The sequence below is a fragment of the Lepisosteus oculatus genome, chromosome 8 (genome assembly GCF_040954835.1).
Source record: "Lepisosteus oculatus isolate fLepOcu1 chromosome 8, fLepOcu1.hap2, whole genome shotgun sequence".
Classification (NCBI taxonomy): Eukaryota; Metazoa; Chordata; class Actinopteri; order Semionotiformes; family Lepisosteidae; genus Lepisosteus; species Lepisosteus oculatus.
In genome coordinates, this window is record NC_090703.1 from 20,406,147 (window position 1) to 20,424,771 (window position 18,625).

General features: G+C 41.4%; 1 protein-coding gene across 3 annotated transcripts in view; it reads left to right on the plus strand.

The window, feature by feature from the left end:
* The first annotated feature begins 7,261 nt into the window (after window positions 1–7,261).
* numb (NUMB endocytic adaptor protein) overlaps window positions 7,262–18,625 on the plus strand; it is a 72,667-nt gene continuing 61,303 nt past the window's right edge. For 2 of the 3 annotated variants that reach the window (XM_015350974.2, XM_015350973.2), the window contains exon 1: window positions 7,317–7,471. The gene's annotated coding sequence lies outside the window, so the exon portion shown is untranslated. The other variant, XM_015350981.2, reaches the window with a different exon arrangement.

Consider the following 18,625-nt stretch of genomic DNA (forward strand, 5'->3'; position numbering starts at 1 on the left):
GGTCATTAAAGATCCCCAGTCATTTTTCAGTAAAAGTAGGAAGTTATCCCAGTGTCCAGGCCGAATTTCCCCCCTTGGCCTTTACCGTAGCCTCAAAATTGTTCCCATGTACGATTGGCTTGCACATGCCCTGCAATGGACTGGCACCCTGTCCGAGCTGTACCCTGCCTTGCACTGGCCAGGTAAGGCTCTGTCTTTCCACAACACCATATGGTATAAAGTGGTTTGGCAAATGACATGACATAATTCTTTATGGAAGGTCAGTCATTTCATTTATATGCTGGTCAAGGGTATTGTCTTTCTGTGTAATTTAGAAGATGGATTTGCCTTTTTTGGAAGAACACCTGTCAGGACAGGTTGATCAATACAGTAATTAATTCCTTTTTCCTGGAAATACTGTAGTTTCCTGCCTTTTTACTGTTGCAGTTCCAGGCATGTCATTACATGCATAGGTATCCCATCAAGCTTCCCAGGTTTACATCAAAATACAATAAACATCAAGATGAAGGTGAAGCTTTCTAAATTGCTTCTGGTGTACAGACATGTGCAAACAACAATACGGTATCTGCAGTATAGAACTATCATTTTTGTGCAAAGTGAGAGATAATTGGTTAATTTTTTAACCCCTACTTTTTTCACTAGCATTTTCTTAATGTGCAGTTAAACTACATACTGTATATAATTAGTTTCAGCTCACTTTTTAACCTCTTTGTTACAACACAGCACATGTAGAGGTTTAAGTATTTCCTCTTAAAAATCATTAAAGGGTCCTTTTTGATATTTTTATTTTTTAGCTGTATATAATGTCCACTTTCTATTAATAATTAATAATAATTGCTTATATAACACTTTTCTGGACACTTTACTCAAAGTGCTTTACAGGTAATGGGGACTCCCTTCCATCACCACCTATATGCAGCCCCACCTGGATGATGCAACAGCAGCCATAGTGCGCCAGAACACTCACCACACATCAGCTATCAGTGGGGAGGAGAACAAAGTAATGAAGCCAATTCATAGATGGGGATTACTAGGAGGCCATTAATGGTAAGATCCAATGGGAAATTTGGTCTGGACGTAAAGGTTACATCCCTATTCTTTTCAAGAAAGGCCCTGGGATTTTTAATGTCCACAGGGAATCAGACCCTTGGTTTTACATCTCTTTCAAAGGAAAGGGCCTTTTTACAGTATAGTGTCCCCATCACTATGGGCCATTAGGACCCACATAGACCACAGGGTGATCACCCACTGCTAGCCCCACTAACACCTCTTCCGGCAGTAACCTTAGTTTTTCCCAGGAGGTTTCCCATCCAGGTACTGACCAGGCTCACATCTGCTGAGCATCAGTAGGTTGTCAGTTGTGAGTTGCAGGGTGATATGGCTGCTGGCTAATAAACATCATTTTACAGGTGACAATCATGACAAATGTCCAGTACAACATCACACAGACTTTATAGATTGTTATCACATACTGTATATATAATGAAATGGCAAACTGTGAGTGGAGTGTTATAAACCGTTTTAGGTATAAACAGAGCTAACACAGTTGTAGTGACAGGAGAAGGTCATATAGATATATTAAATATAATTAATGGTAAAATATATTAATCCCGGTAAGTCCTCAGAACAAGTGAAATCATAATAAGAGTTTTTGTTTGGTTTCATGCTCACAATTTAGAACCTTGAGCCTCCCTGCGACTCCAGGTTGATACAAACCATCAGCCCTGAGTCATTCATTGTTTTAATTCACAATCCCTGATGCCTCTAAAAGTGATGCAAAACAGTGAACTCTTTAAAACTGAATTTAAACAGCTAATGACATTCAAACAGTGTTCTGGATAGGCTGCATTGCATCATAAGGATTATTGTATGTAAAGGAAGAGCTCCTGAACTCCTATGGCAACAACCTGCATCCCAGGTCATGGAAACCGAGTTTTCTGTTTGTTTTGTTCCAGGCAAGCTCTGAATGGTTTAGATTAAGCATAAGCATTATTGAATTACATAGTGCCTTCTGTGTAGCACTCCATTTCAGATCCTGAAAGATCATGGTACGTTACTGTAAAAACAGTAGGTGTGTAATTTCCATGTTAATTTCCTGGACCAGAGCTTGGTTTCAGAACCGTTAAACAGACAATATAGGAAGTGACCCTCCACCTCTGAACAGGAAGCCAGTCCATCACAGGGATTACCCCCCATTAATACTGCTCCCACTTACACAGCTGGGTGGACTGGAGCAACTGGGGTAAAGCACCCTACAATAACAGGTCTGCAGCAGGGACTCAAACCCACAACCCACCCGTTATGAGACGGAACTAAGTTATCTTTTATTTCTTCTGCTATTAACCCACTGAATTTAGACAATTGATTGTGTATTTTAGTTTTTGTTAATCTGTTTATTATTTTCTTTCTCTTCATACAGTACGTGTATGTTTTTGTTAATGGGTTCATGTTGTAAACTGTATTGTGCATGGCGTTATGTGTTGTTGTGTTACCTGCCTGCAGAGCAAGTTACCCATCTAAGACAATAAAAAAGATGTAAGAAGTAAACAAGTACACTACTACACTTCCCCACAACTGTAAAAGTATAGGAAGAAACATAAGATTCATGATAAAATGCTCAGCAGATGGTGACCAAGCTGGGGTTAACTATTCTTAAAAGTGGAGTAGTTTGCCTTATTTAGAAACATCAACTAAGGGCATCTGTAACAGCAGAAAACGAACAAGGCCGGTAATCATAACTATACACACCTTAGATACATCTGTGTACAATTTATATGAAGAACATCAAGTTTCAGGGAAAAAAAAACAAATCTAAAAAATAGGATTTACCCTTCAAGTAACAAAATAACTCACATTGGAAATACAGGGTAAACGAACTGCAAACTCAGAGAACAACTAAAACTTGTTCCTTTCTTTCTCCGTCCATTAATCTTGATCTTGGCAAGAGGCCGAAATTGAAATCATTTGGTTTTAGAGCACAGAAAGAAAGACGAGTTCTCTTGGATCCTGTGGAGCTAAATGAAGTGATTTAGAAATTAGATTTCCAATGGACCAATTATTTTATGCTTAATTAGTGCACATGAATATATGAATATATTTCCCAGGACACATTTGGAAGTGAAGAATAAATCCCTCAGGCCTGTGATTCTGGGTGACCAGAGCAGCTGGAATGTAGGTGCCTCTTTGTTTACAGTATGTAGAAGCGCTCTTAATCCTTGCAAAGAGAGGCACAAATTTTAACCACTTCTTCAGGGGTGATTGCTTTTATGCTATAATGCTCTTTTGCTCCATCAGAGTGGGCAGAGGCAGGAATGAGAGGAAACTGCAAAATCTATGACTCTATCCCAGAACCCACTAAAAGTTCAGGCCTTTGTACAGTCACAACAGTTGTCATCCTGCTGTCTTCCTTCTTACTTCACTGGAGCCACCATTGGTAGATCTAGAGGTCTGTGCCAAATGACACTAGTAGCTGCATTCTTAAGGCAATTTAAACAGAAACTCATATTGGCTTTTTGTGAGTTTAAAATTGCAAAATGTTTTAAAATTAGCCAATTTTAAGGCGTATTTCATTTCAACTCCTGTGTGCAGTACAGTTTCATTCTAGACCCACAGGATAGATTTAATGGCTCGGGCTCGACTCCCTCCCTAGCCTATAAAGAGCATCTGCATGACCCAGTATTGGAGGGATATTACAGCCCTTATGGGCTCCTCTAAATGTGCCTTTCTCTGTCACCTGCTGTGAAAGGCTAGCTAGACAAGATGCTTTAGGGAGTGCTTTGCAGAGCAGGCAGAGCATTTGACCACATATTCAAATTGCTCCCAGGCTAGCAGCTTGGCACAGCTCAAGTGCATCTGCATGCCAACACACTTTATCTAGCATTCTTCAGTGACAGGGGACCAGGAGGTCATGGTACAGGCAGGGGCTGAAGGGGAGAGGAACACAGCTCAGTATCAACTGGCCGGTGTCCTGGGGATTCCTTGTCTTGAGCTTCTATTATTTGAAGATCTCCTTGTAACCTTTAGGTTTTTTTAAAAATGTTTGTTTTCTCTTTGGACAGAGCAGTGCTCTACCACACTCCAGTGAAAACAGGAAACGAATGCAAGTAGAAATAGTGAGGTGAAATAAATCATCCCCGACCGGTGCACGTGCAGTCTTTCACTTTTAAGTCTTTCGGTTAATGCAGACCAACGCTTGAAAATGCACCTTCCTGCAATTTTGCCATCTTCGATTTCTTTCACTAATGCTTTGTACACTCTCTGTTTCCGTTTCATTTGTATGTGAACTGATTAGCTATCAGCAAAAGAGACTCTGGCTTTACAAAATGACACAACTGTATACATTCGTTCCAAAATGATAGATTTCAGAAGTTACTTAACTGTTTAGAAATGACATCATTTCTCACAGCTTTCTGAGACAGTAGACAAAGTTCTTATCATAGAGCCTAAGCTTATTTTATCATTCAGCAGATGACAGAGGCAGACAGGGCTGTGCAGACAGAAATATGAGCGCATCTCCACCTCTATTTTACAGCCACTGCTCTGTGTAAAGTAGTAGTGGACATTTTCTGTAGTTTCCTGCAGTGTTTTTTAATATGTATTGCATATTTTAGAGAAAACATTGAACTTATTATTAACCATTCTGAGCTAGTGTACAATTAAGCTGTCTGATTAAAAGAGTAGATTTTTGGTAGCACATAGTACATACATTATGCACACACATGATAGAGAAATGTCATGTCTAGCCAGCAGGGTATCTCCTGTTACAGTGCCAAGTTATGTTTGTTGGTCTTCACAAACCACAGACTGCACTTATAGGATGAAGCACGTTTGTATCTCAACCAAGAATCAAACTACAAAATCCCAGCAGAACCAGCATCTGAGTACTGGAGTGTGAGAGGATAACAAATAACAGCCCTTAGCCCTGATCAAGGTACAGAGACCTGAAGACTTGAAGATTTGCCCACTCTACCAATTATGATCCTCCTCCATGTTCCATGAGCAATGTTCCCATGGGTCTTTATTGCCCAGGGTAAGAGCAGGGATCACCACATAGGGTCATTGGCTAGGGATTTCTGTAGAAAATTCCTTGTTTACTGGCCCTCAAATTCCACTCCCAGCACCAGCCAGAATTTGCTTTTCATGCTACCCTTCAAATACTCAGCCCTATAACCATGCTTCAAATTGGGTGTGGCTGCTGATCAGTTGTTTTTACTTTTTCCTCTTCTATTGGCTGTTTGGGTTACCATTAACTTAATCCTGGATTTCCGCAAGAGCCTTCACAACACATCTCATCAACAGACACTTCTGAAGCGCACACATGGGCTGGTGTGGTGGCTCTGTGGCTAAGAATCTGTGCCTGTGGCTGGAAGGTTACTAGTTCAAATCCTGTAGCTGACAGAGGCATCCTACTCTGTTGGGCCCCTGAGCAAGGCTCTTCACCCCAACTGTTCCAGGGGTGCCATGTAAATGGCTGACCCTTTGCTCTGACCCCAAGCTTCTCTCCCTGCCTGTGTGGAGAGCAAGTGGGGGTATATGAAAAGATACAAATTCCTAATACAAGAAATTGTATACAGTATGACCAATAAAGTGATTGTATCTCTTACATGGAGGAAAGGCTGGGAAGCTCTCTCCAAGCTTTTACTCCCGGTAATAACTACAAGTTTTCCCCTCGGTCAGTCACTAAACAGAATGTAATGTGTTCAACAGGCCAGACAGCTTTGTTAGTATATTTTGAAAATGTGCCATTGACTATCGGCATGCAAAACATTCATTCTCCCTCTGAGTGACATTGATAGGATCTTCACAGTTAGGCATGCTAGGAATGCATGTCACCAGTTGCGTGTTCAGTGGGTAGTTTAGTTTTCCCCTGGGATGTGCCACAGTATAACAGGAATCTCCGTGTTAGCTCATTAAAATGTTAACTGTTAGACACACTAGTATTTCCCTGTATGTCAAGTGCTTTTGAAAACACCATGTATAGGATTTGAAAAAGCATTTCTGTTCTGGACTTAGCTGCTGTTTAATGCGTAAATGTCCTAACGGGTTTGTGAAAGTAAAACAAATAAAGTCACTTTTTAGACACCATTTGTTCTAAGAAGGGTCAGATGCTGCATGCTGCAGTCATGTTATTCTGATGCCTACCTCACCCTGCAAATTAAAAAATCAAAAACAAGAAAATGTGTGATGAAATATGCCTCATGCTAGTTTTCTCTGCATTGAGACATGCAGACTTACAAAGAAGTACTGGGTTTTGTTTCTATTCATACAAACTAAGCAGCTTCCAGTCAGGTGCTGCAAACCAGACTATGGACAGTGATTTTAAACCTTATCTCTTGCATATTTCTACTCATCCAAAACACCCAAGACCTCTGTTAAACGTGAGACTACTGTCTGGTGTGTTGCAAGACACTGGCAATGTTCCCAGTAAACTGCTTTATTTAAAAACAGGGTTGATCCTGACAGACTAGACTTCGATATACTCATGACTGGTATAATATTTAGCTTGTGTCAGCTTTGCGCTGTTCTTGTGAAAATTAAATATGCATTAAAGTGATATTTCTGCTCATTGTTTCCTTTTATTACTTCGTGTTATCATCTGCCTATAAGGTCGAGACCTTGGAAAAAAGTATATTTTTACACTTATCTGTTGTATTCTGGAACATTTTGTATGTATTCGCAAAGTATTAAGTATTCACAGTGCCCCCGCACTGTACTGGATGTGCAATATACAGCTAGTGTTACTTATTTAAAAAAAAATCAGTGAGACTCCCCGTCGACAGTTTAAAACTGTCAGTACAGCCAGATACACTGTATTTACAGCACGCCGGTGCCTAAAGCCTAAGTTATCTGCAGCTTCAGAAACCAGAACAGCTGGGGTTAAACAACCAACCGACGCTTTCTTGACGTATAACGAGATCTGTAACCTCTACCCAAGCATGCGCAAATCATCTGCTTTCCACAGAAAACTGAACAGCTCTGAAGAGGGATGAAGAAAATGGGCGGGGAAATTATGGGGATGGGTAGGCACATAGTGCGCAAACGAGCAGACCCAGGTGAATGATTGGGTGCTCCATCTTCCGCTATGAAATGAAGGCGGAGCGATAGTCTTGACATGCATTCGATTTAGCCTGTACATGTACTCCTTGAGCCTTCGGACACGCCTCCTCTACTGCTGATTGGAAGTCCGTTCGGACAACCGAGGGAGTTAGCTCCCGCCTCCAGACTCAAGGGTTGCTGCAATCGGAGTCGATGGAAGGCGGGCCGTTGCTAGGGGTGAGGTTAGGTTGAGCCGGCGGCTGGTTAGCGAGCAGGTGAGTCGGCTGGCTTTCGCTGGATTGGAGGTGTCGGCTCAGTTTTCCTTCCCTGTTCTTCTGGGAATTTACATTGTATTGGTCGTTTTTCGTGCTGCTAGGAAGCTAAACCAGTGCCAGTAAGCACTTTTACACCTTTCCTGTCTGGAGCTGGTGTCAAGGTAAGTCCATTCCCTGACAGTTTCCTGTTTTTTAATGATTTTGTTGTTGGCTACTTCAGTCGTATGCCGTGCGGTTCTGGTAGCGCCGTAGTTACTTGTTCGCTCTGGGACTTGGGTGAATTTCACTTGTCACCCAGTGTACAGCATGTAGTGTGAAGTCCTGCCAGATGCCATGCTATCAGAATATTACTTCTCAAAAATGACTCACGCAGTCATTTCGTTTTTTACGGATTTCGTGTCTCAGAATGTCTTGTAATTCTGTAAAGGCTTAACACGTTAACATAATGTGCGACACTAGTGTATGTAAAGCAAAGCCGTTGTGTCAGTCGGTCCTAGCGAGTGTACGAACCCTGGACCGGTAGCTGCAGCGAGTCTAGCTGCTTAAATTAAAAACTGTCACGAAACGGGGCGTCTTGTGATTTTGCCTTCTGCGGGTTTGCTGGGCGTATCGGCACCTGTGCATGCCCGGCTGTCCGCTGACTTGTGTTTTCTGTTAACAGTTTACGTTTTCAGGGGCGGATTTAAACAGCTTTGATGGAGGAGTTAGATTGATCAATCTCAATAAACTGTTCTATAGTCTACCGCTCTGCCAGTGAGACTGTGAAGGTCAGGCACAGCAGAAGTGGCCGGTATCGTGCGGAAAAGAACCAGACGCATACACAGGAAAAAAAAAACGCGAGCATTACTCGTGTGCGGTTTGAATCACATATTTCTAGGGATCTAACGTCAGCAGTATGCAGAACGGTCTCATGTGACGGGCTAAGGTATTTAATTCTTTGGATACTTCAACATGGTTCAGCTGTCTTCCTCTTTGGAAGATGCAGTTTCTGTTCGTGATTTGCGGATTGAAGGAAATCGGAAGGAATCTGTGTCCCTTCCTCAGCTCGGATAGTCAGTAACCTATTAACCCAAAACGTCCTGGACAGGTTAACCACTGGGCTTCTCTGTCCCACAGAGCACCGGAGGTGGAACCGCATTCTCGCCAAAGCACACATGGATAAAAGCACACATCCTTGTACCGTCAGAGGTCTTTTATAAAGGTTACAAACGAGAGGAACCCATCTTAATTAATCTAGGGATCTATTGTTTATGTAAAGAAGACAGGGTTTCAGCTTCAACAACACGGCTGGGCAGCCTGTTTATCTTCTTTGTTGGTCCAGAACTTTTCTGCACCATATCCTGGTTTGAGGCCGCAGCCTTGTAGCGCAGAATACTTAATTGTAAGTACCACAGCTCATTTTTTACACAAAAAATGTACAAATATCCGATCATCTCTTGTTTCCTGAAGTGTTTTTTAACAGAGATGCCTGTTTGCAGAGCTCTGATGTTTCCCAACACTGCCTGCTTTGTGAAGGAATTGGCAGCTCATGCTCTGGATGAGGACTTGCTACCGTTTCAGTGGTGGAAGGGACAGGAACTGCCCCCTGTCCCCTGGGGCACTTTCTCATTGAGTTGTGGCTTCCCACACGCTGTTCTGTTTGAGAGTCGAAAGCGCACACTCGATCAGCTTGTGTTTTTTATTAGGAGGGGGGGAGCCTTCCTGTGGTTTTTATTTTTCAACATTTTCATTTTCCATAAATGTGACTGAACTTACAAAAGTGCCTCTGTCCCTTTATGTCTCCCAACTGGAGAAGTAAAAAGCTGGTGAGCCCTACTCACAGTGGAGTTCCCAGGACCTGAACTGTACCAGAGCCAGGTGACACACATACGCATGTCCTTCATTAACTTGGCTGCCGTACTGCGTGAGCTGTCTGAAGTCAAAGGCTTAAGTTAACCTATTTTAAAAAGCGGCCAGGGGCAAGAGTTTCTTCCAAAGTTTTCCTGCGCTCCTGTGGGTAAAGGGCTTACGTGGGGAATGAGAAGAAAATGGGTTCTGTTTCTGTAGTGCGGTTCACCTTTGTTGGAACGTGAGCGCAGCTCTGGGTGGGCTGTGGGTGGTCTGTGTTGGGCTGGGAATACCACCAGCCCAGGTGGATTGCTTCCTCAGGAAGTTAGCTACTGTGTGAGAGTCATGGGATGGGCACAGCCCCTGCCAGTGACAGGCCCTCTGTGCCCAGTCGTGTACAAGCCTGGTTTCAGTGTCTGCCAAAGTTCTTGTTCTTCTCAGGCCACCTGGGAGCCTATGTCTAGTCTTGATTTTGTAAAGGATGTTTTCAGGCATTTTCTTTTGCTTTATTTTGTGAAATGTTGCTCTGATTTTTCTGAAACTGAACAAATAGCAATGAAAGGCATGTGTTCATTAACCTTCCAGTTCCATTTAACGGTAAAGAGGGCAAATTAGTTCTGTCTTTTATGGTCTGATATCTGCTGATCCTCCTGATCCAGCAGAGGGTCCAGAGATTGAAATTAGAGGCAGTTTCTTTGTGTGACTGAGCATAGATTTTGATGAAGGCCTGTGTGTTCAGAACTGCAGTGTGTGGGGCCAATCTCTTGAATCTGTCTGTCTGTAATCTTAGTATGTTATTTGTTTCCATGTCAAGCAGCATTTTTTGCTGAACCACATTCCATGTTGATGTTGTTTTGGTTTAAGATTATGTAAATGTTTGCCTACAGTTCTACAGAAGGGGTGTTTGAGGTGGATCTTTAGCAGTCAAATTCAAGACCCGTTACAAGGCAGTGAAGATCTAGAAGTTGTTTATGGCTGTTGGTTAAAGGCCGGAGAATGGCGGTCCTCAGATGTTTTTGGAGAAGGTGGAGTGTGTGCAATGGGAAGTCTAATGTGTGACTGGTTGAACTGATGTTTTCTTTTCTCCATTTCTTTGTCAGAACTATTTCAGAGCAGACAGGTGTAGTTGGAAAGAGATCCTGCAGCAAATTGAAAAGAAGGGAACATGATTTTATAGGTTATTACTCCTTCTCTTGTTTAAATGTTATTACAGACAAATGTTATTAATTGCAAGTTTCAGAACCATAACCTCTGTCAGAAATACTTCTGTATCTTTTGTTGTGATCCTTTTGCGTTGGCGTGTTGACACCTCATTGATTTTTTTTCTTTAGGTTGTCAGAGGTTTCTTTCAGGCTCGTTTTGTGTGTTACCAGCACAAATTTGCTGAGAGGAGAGTTGTGACATTAGTCATCTTGTGCCACTGAGAACCACACAAATAACAGCAACCTCATCTTTCCACAACAGACTCGATCTGTACAAACCAGCAGATCTAAAAGCAACTAACTTGCATTACATCTTTGTGAAATATTTCTAAAATTTTGGTTTTGTGTTTAGACTTAATTCAGATTCAGTTCTGGTATTTTTTGACGTTTCTGTGTTATCTTTCAACAGATAAGAGTAACAGCTGCATGTAGAGAATAGAATCCAGGCTTGTATTGATTAATCTGCTACACAGTACTTTGCAACCTTGCAAAACACAATTTAGTCTGGGACTAAGCACTCTCCCCTGGCAGAATGTGAACCACTTCCCTTATATTCTATTAAAGGGATAGTTTATGACTTACATCTAGTAGCTGTTTACTGTATTTTCCTTGTTTGAGGATTGATTGCTCTGCTCAATTTCCCTGTTCTTTTTGCTAAGCAAACACAGTGCAACTTCTGTAAGGACTATAAAGAGTTCTGGAATCTGTTGTCAGCAAGGTACAGATGAAGCAAAAGGACTTTTCTCCTTGTTTTTATTTGCTTAATGACAAAGCACTGGAGTTTTTTTCCTCTCACCTCATACTGTACCACTTTTTCTCCTTCTGCAATGCACTGTAAGAACTGTTCTTTCTGCTCAGCAAAATATCTCCAGAGACACTTTTGGAGAGGGGTGGCATTCATTCTGCGCAGTGCTGCAAAATGCACCGTGAGATAATGTGAACAGAAGATGAGATTAATTATTTAGCTGGAAAACTACAGCCGTTAAACCAAAGAATCCACATACACCTGTGATGCCCCCACTCATTGATGTGATAACATCCAGCAACCAAGCAGCATTCCCAGACTCCTTGCTTCAGACAGCTGTTTTATCCCCCCAGAGCCTCTCTCCCCGGGGAATCTCTGCTTGACTGATAACACTATCATGATTTCAAAGGGATTGAGGACCCTGAAAGGCAACCGCAGGACAGCTGGGTTTACCATCAGAGCTCCAGTGATGAACTTTCTGCTGTTTTGGCTTCTCTAGCCAGCGCATGATGTCTAGTGTTTGAAGTCTTAACTTTCCATTCTACGCACATACAGTTGTGAGAGTGGCGCCCTTTTAGCAGAGTTCTTTTTGTCTGTATTGAAATACTCCAGTGGACAGGATGCCTGGTTTCTGTTCTTGCAGATATGAAATGGGTAGGGAAGTTTCCTTAAGTCCCAAGTTGTGATCTAAATTAAGAAGCAAAGTTTTCACGTTACTTCAAAAGTGGAAGTAATATATTCGTAAGTGTTTATATTAGTAAAGAAGTGTCCATGTATTGCGTAACAGCTTAGCATCTTGTTAGTACTGATTCTACCTACAGTACAGCGTCTTATGAAAGAACGATCAAAGGAAAGTACTTGATGTGTTTCATTTGAAACTTGTTTTCTGAGTGTTCAAAATCAATCCTTATCTCAAATACTCGGGGGGTTTGCATTATAGTGCAGCTAGTCCAGATGGTGGATTCATAAGGGAGAAGCCTCACTTTTGCTCAATCGTATAGCCACATGAGCCAGTTAGCATGATGTTAGGAGGAAGCTGGAGTTACTGGAGAAAACTCAAGTGATCTTGAGGGGAACATTCAGAAGGTGCTCCAGCCACACCACTGTGCCTCCTAACTCAACGTGTTTCACATCAACGAGCATAAACATGGAAGTGACTTTGAATTTGTTGAAAACGTGGTATCTTGTTCCTTTTTGTGAATCTACCACCAAGGTCTGCAGAGTTTAGTGTTTTGAAGCAGTTCACTTGATGCAACAGGATATCAATTTTTTTTTCCAAGGCAGGAAGCCCACTAAAGTCTCCTGTCTTGCACATCGCTGCTGATATCAGTCACAGAAACCCCTTATAAATTGTTTTGAAACTCCACACAGAAACCACAGCAACACTCAGCTTCATAAGAAGCCTGCATGCCATGATCTGTGGTGATTGTTTTACTTAATGCAGCAGGGCTCTGTGTATTTAATGAGCACTTCTCAGATAAAAGAGAACAGCTTTCAAGTGGTGTCAGTGGCTCTGATGGAAAGGTTCAGGGTAGATCTGTCAGGTTGTGTGGCTCGGCACAGACTAAATCCCTTCTTCCTCTGCCAGGGTAGGCTGGCTGACTCTCTCTCAGGTTTCTCTTCCCTGCAATTAGTGCAGCGGCACTGTTCTGCGGTGTCACATGACCCTTCGCCCTCTCTCTTGACCGCCTGTTCCTGTTTAACCCTGCCCTCCGAGTCAGTCAGTGTCTGTCTCCCAGCTGGAATGCTCGACCTGAGTACGGCTCAATAGGTCAATGACATCACACTTTTCCTGGAAAGGAAGAAGTTTCTTTCATGTTTGAATTAGATAAACTATGGTTTGCCCTGCTCCTCAGTTCTTCAAACCTCTGTGGGTTTTTCTGTCAGCTAACCATTAGAAAATAAAAGACTACATTGGGCCTGATTAGTTCAGTGTTTGTAACTGGTCATCTGTTCAGTTGTTCGATTGATTTGATGGTGTTTTCATTTTTTCCATGGTAAACCAATGCAGGCAATAGATTTGAGACAGAAAAACATCATATCTATTTTAAATTCCTCCCATTGTTTTGTACTTTAGCACTTTCATATCTCTGAGTTCTCCGCAACCATTTCAGGTATGTCTTTCTATTTTTTTGTGAAGGTTTTACACTTTAATGCAAACATTAATGTCTCATTGTCACTCAGAAACAACATTTTTAGTCAACACCCAATGCTTTTTTTTCAGAATGCCATCATCTGTGCTCTAATTTTGAGTGATTTCTAAATACGTGTCATGTGCTACGCTATACACAAGTCATATCTTATTGTTGCTTAATCCCTGTCACAAGAATTGGTCTCCAAAGCAGTTTGCATTCAATAGCAATTGTGGAGGAGTGGCTGTGGGTCCAGATCCCCAGGGGAACTCTGCTGTTGTACCTGAGCAAGGATCTTCACTGAGATTGCTCTGCTTAAATGACAAGATGTATGAAAGAGTACAACTTTGTAAATCAATTTAATCTAAAAGTAACAGAATAAGATGAATATTTTTTTTATTAAACATCAGCATTTCACATGACTACGAAGTGGTTTACTATGCCTTCCTGATGTTTGAGGAGTCGAGAAAATTTGATAACGAATGTGTGTGAAACTTTCAGCCTGTGGTGGAATGTTTTAATTTCCTGTTCACATGATAAGAAAGTTCCTTCTAATTAAGTATTATTTCTAGAGCTTCAACAAAAGATGCACTCTTTGAAGATCTGAAACTCTTTTGCAGGAGAATTCTGTGAGCCATCAGTGGTAATTTGCTTAATTTACTGTATTTCTTACAGTTTTTACAAAGTGTATTTACAAATCCATGTTTTAGTCAGATTATAAATCAAATCATTTATATGTCTACATAATTGATGTAGTTTGTGCTAGCAGAAATACTGCATAACAACCTGTATTGCATCAACAGTTGTTCAAATCAAATGCCGATAATGACTAAATCTGAAGTAGTCCAAGAAGGTAGCTGCGTCAGCATGCATAGGCTGCAAAGGAACTAGTAAAGGTTTATTCCACGCTGAAAAGAGAAGAAAAGAAACACAATGTTTCGGCTGTGGAGCCTTCTTTGGGTGTCATTACTAAATCTGGTCACATTTCTTGTAATCAGTTTTGGTACTTCATTAGAAGTCAGGGGAAAAACATAGTGCTGAAATCCTGAGGTCCAAGCCTTTCAGCATTTCCCTAAGCTATAAAGCATTTTTGTGTAGTGTCTCTTGGAAGGATGTTGTATTCTGCAATGTAGTCTGATTCTTTCTGAAGCTTGTACTTTAAAACAACACTGTACAGCAGTTGGCTACTACATTGTAGTGAGATGAAAGCTAAAAAATAACCAGCATTTTCTTGTGCTTGTGTAGGGATCAAAGTAATTTTAAAGGAGACAGGCGAGAGTAGGTACAAAATGGGATCATACTCTGTTAGAAAGTTTGTTAGAAAAAGGTATTCTTATCTGGAATCACATTTGTTTTTGGACTTTGTGAACTACGTTTGAACATCACTTATCTTTTCTCATGCAATATAATCAAAAGCGGATAGCTTTTGATTGATGGAGCCCTTGAATATGCATACAATGTTTTTATCCAGGGATATGTTTCATTAAGGCAGCGGTAGTGTTGAGTAAGCGATAACGGTCAACAAGACCTTTAGAAGATGTTGGTGGGGAAAAACTGACGTTCAGTTTGGGGTCTGGAAAGGAAATGAATAGGTGTTGGGAAGCGCAGGCCAGCTTCTTGCTCTCCAGTGCCCCTGAGGCTCTGTGCAGGGAATCCACTCCCATCAGCATTCTAACGTGAGCGTTATCACTGACCTTGTTCCCTGGTTACAGCGGTTGCTGGGTAAGCTGTTCTGGCAACAGCTTGATAAACCGGTCATACTTAGGCCATGGTGCCTGGGTTAATAGCATCGCAAGCAAATATTCCCTTGCGGATTCCAGATGTTTCATTTTCAGCTATTCAGCTTGTCCTTATTTATTTGAAAGGTCCCCGCCAGAGCCTGACTTCTTTGTTCTGTTCTGAAGTTTAAGGAAACCATGGCTATTTCATTACATCTCTTCTCTTGTCATCTCTGACGGTTTTTGTGGTGCAAATGAAATAGAGTATCGGATGCTGCAGGTACAATGGAGCTTTAATTTTTGCTGAAGAGTAGCCTATAGAGATTTAACAGTGAGCCAAACGCGAGCGTTGACGTTGATTTGGCATATTTTGAGAAATGCCACTATTTGGTTCCATGGGGTTCCACAGCTATGTAAGAGATCACTGAACATCTTTATGCAGAAAAGAAATTGACAGAATTCAGAAGGGAATGATGGGGGAGATCAGGTGGACAGACGAGTGCTGCAGTATTCATCCATTGCCATAAGGATTGACCAGCCAAAGGAATGCCTGCACATTGAATAGTGTCTGTATTGCTGCATAGCTGAGCCTCAGTTTCTGCTGTGTCTGTGGTAAGGAGCGTATCCAGATGAGCTTGTTTCATCCTGGTGCATGTGAAAGCAGAGCTTAAGGAAACTGATTCTGAGAAGAGCAATCACAGTCTCGGAAGAATTGGGATTTTTCTTGCTTGTTTTCTCCTGTTCTTGCTTATTTATATGTAACGGTATAACAGATTCTCTGGTGAATTCACAGTGTACCAGTTAATGCTTTGCTGCCATGAAGCTAACCTGACTTTGGTTTGTGGTGTAATGATTAGAGAACTGTTACAGAAAACCTAAATATTGACTCCCCGCTGTTACTGCATGGCACTCATATCTCCTGAGAGGGGATCGGATGGTATAATTGAGTCGTAGCTAACTCAGATGAAAGTCTTGGATGAATCAGTGGTGAGAAGTGCGTCTATCCTTTGAAGGTGGTGCTGGTTAAAATTTCCAGTGAGTTGCGTCATCACCAGGGGATGAAGCAGTGCGGCTGCCGCAGAACATATGGGATTAGGTGAACGAAAGCCACAGAGAGACTTCTTGGAGACAACGTGGCCTTCCTTTGAAGTGCTGTATAGTTGCCTTGTTTCTGCTGAACACCATGACAGCAACAACATGCAGGAGCACTTTGTGTAGATTACAGATTTGTGTACATTTGACTAATGAGGTCCGATGCAAGTGATGCACACAGTGCTCTTTTTGTAGTCCATTTGAGGACTTAGTGTTTACTTGTCCTATTATGATCTTTTTAAAGATTGGATGATTTTACCTTAAGTGTTAGAGATCTTCTTCGGTTTCATGTGCCTTTCATCCATAAACATGTCCTTTCCCTCCCGAAAGATTGCAAGTAACAATAAGAGAGGTTAAATAAAATGAGCTGGACATTCATTTTCTTCCTAAACACGGTGTATTTGACATCTGAGCCTTCTTGATGTACATTTCCTTACTTGGGCTTCAGCTATTGCACTGCTTATATTTCTGTCTGTCAGCATCATAGCTTCTTAACACATCAAAGCACATCTTTGTGTGCATTGCAAACAATTCATCAGTATAACTTGGCGGTTGCTCCACAGTCATTTTTAAATGCATCAACTAGGATAAATGGACACAATAAGGAACGAGAAATAAGAGGAAGCTATTTGATCCATCTAGTCTGTATGGAAAAGAGACTCTGAAAAGATCTCTGTTAAATGCAGAAGACCACATTCACAATCTAGATGGCTTTTAGTTATGTGTAGAAATGCATTTGCATTACTGTTTTTTTGGTTAAGTATTGAAATGGAGAATTCAAAAACGCCTCCACAAATTTTACAATTAAAATAACGAAAAACCGTCTGTTAAAAACATAAATCCATCATCTTGGACAGTTTTCCCAGAATACTGCATGTTGAGATTAAGCACTGTATATCTGTGTATGAGACAAGTGAAACATCTTGAGTTGAGTTTTATATCCATATATATTATTGGTAAGTTTTCAGTCTCGTTATGTTAAGCCTCCTCTTTCTTTTCTTTCTTTTAAAGAATGCTGAGCCTACCCAGGGGTAATCTGGATTTAGAATTTCTCACAGCTAAAAATGTTTCCTATTTTATGTTCTTATTTCTGAGCATTTTGTATTATTAATGTTATTTTTTTTACAGATGAGCTAAATGCCATTTTGATTTTTTTTTCCAATGCAGCTGTCAGCTGTAGTCAGGCTTCGCAGCAAGATGCAGGAAAGCAGGCCTGCCGAAAATGTGTCTTAATGTGACAGCGGCATGTGCAAGAGAGACTTCAGCCTTTTCTTCTGCTGAGAAGAGCTGCCTGTCCCCACTCAGTCTCTTCACTGACTGAATCTGAAGGCTCTTCTATTGTTAACCCAGATTCGGAGAAATGAGCAACAGTACAGGATGGCAGGGTTTTTTTGTTAAGCCGAGATGGAAGTCCCTCTGGGCGACAAAAGCCAGAAGACTGGGATTTGATTTCTTTGGATATATCCATCAGTACGAGGGAATGGCTTTAGCTCGGTGATATTATACCTTAGCGGCTGATTTAATTCATTTATGTTTGCTCCTCCCGGTTCAGCAGAAGGTTGCTTTAGATCTTATGATAGTTAAGTTATAATTTGTTTTGTCAGATTGTATAATGAAACAAAAAAAACAAGTTCTTCTGGTTTATATGACTCCTAGTATTTCAAACTTTTGACATACAGTATGCTTTGCTGTCACACTTAAGTACCAGAGCTTCATCTTCCTGCTTTAATAAAAGCTTTAAAAAATGTTGATACTTTCGGTATAACCACTATGGTTTTGTTTTGCAGCTGATTTTGAGAGGAATGAGCTTTGTCAGAGAATTTCACATTTTAAAATCCTTTTAACATCATCTGGCAGTCTTACAAGTATTGCAACATGCACAGTTGCTCAACTAGTGTAGCAACAGTTAAAAGAAGTATAGTAGAAGCTCTTTAGTGGTCTGCCAAGGACATTCTCTTTGGTTTGACTATCTTTACTAGTGAGAGATTACCTGATTAGATACAATGTGCTCATTTTATCCCCTTTGATTAACTACTCCTGCTGAAGTTTACTGTCAAGATAAAAAAAAAAACTCTTTAAGCCTAACATTTGAAACACTGTCTTAATTGAACAGAATTCTTTACATCTTTTGATTTATCTGGTGTGATGGAGAGTACTTCCCAAAAACATTGTTACCTTAAAGAAACGGCTCCACTGGCAAAAAATGAATCGCGAGGCAGTTGGTTCAGTTTCCGTCAGTAGGTGTGGGCCTGTGCTGGTTTCCCGAGCGAAGCCTGAGAATCCACCCACTCTCCTCCTCCTCCAGGCCACTGACGCTCCTTGTTCAGTGGTTATGCTGTAGCTGGGGGCGGAGGTGCCTGCTCATCTCCAGTCCTAGAGATGATATGCAAACTATAATCCTGCTTCTAACTCAGCTGTGCTTTGGTATCAGATTATCTGAGCATCTCCAGTTGGCCCTCCAGTGTAACCATTTCTGTGCATACTTTCATCCTTCCCAGCTGGAAGGACGGAGCTGCTCTCTGTCCGAGTACAGCGCCTGAAGTGAGCGTCCTGGCAGCCTTGCAGTGTGAGGGATGGTACATTCAACTGGTTGAGCAGC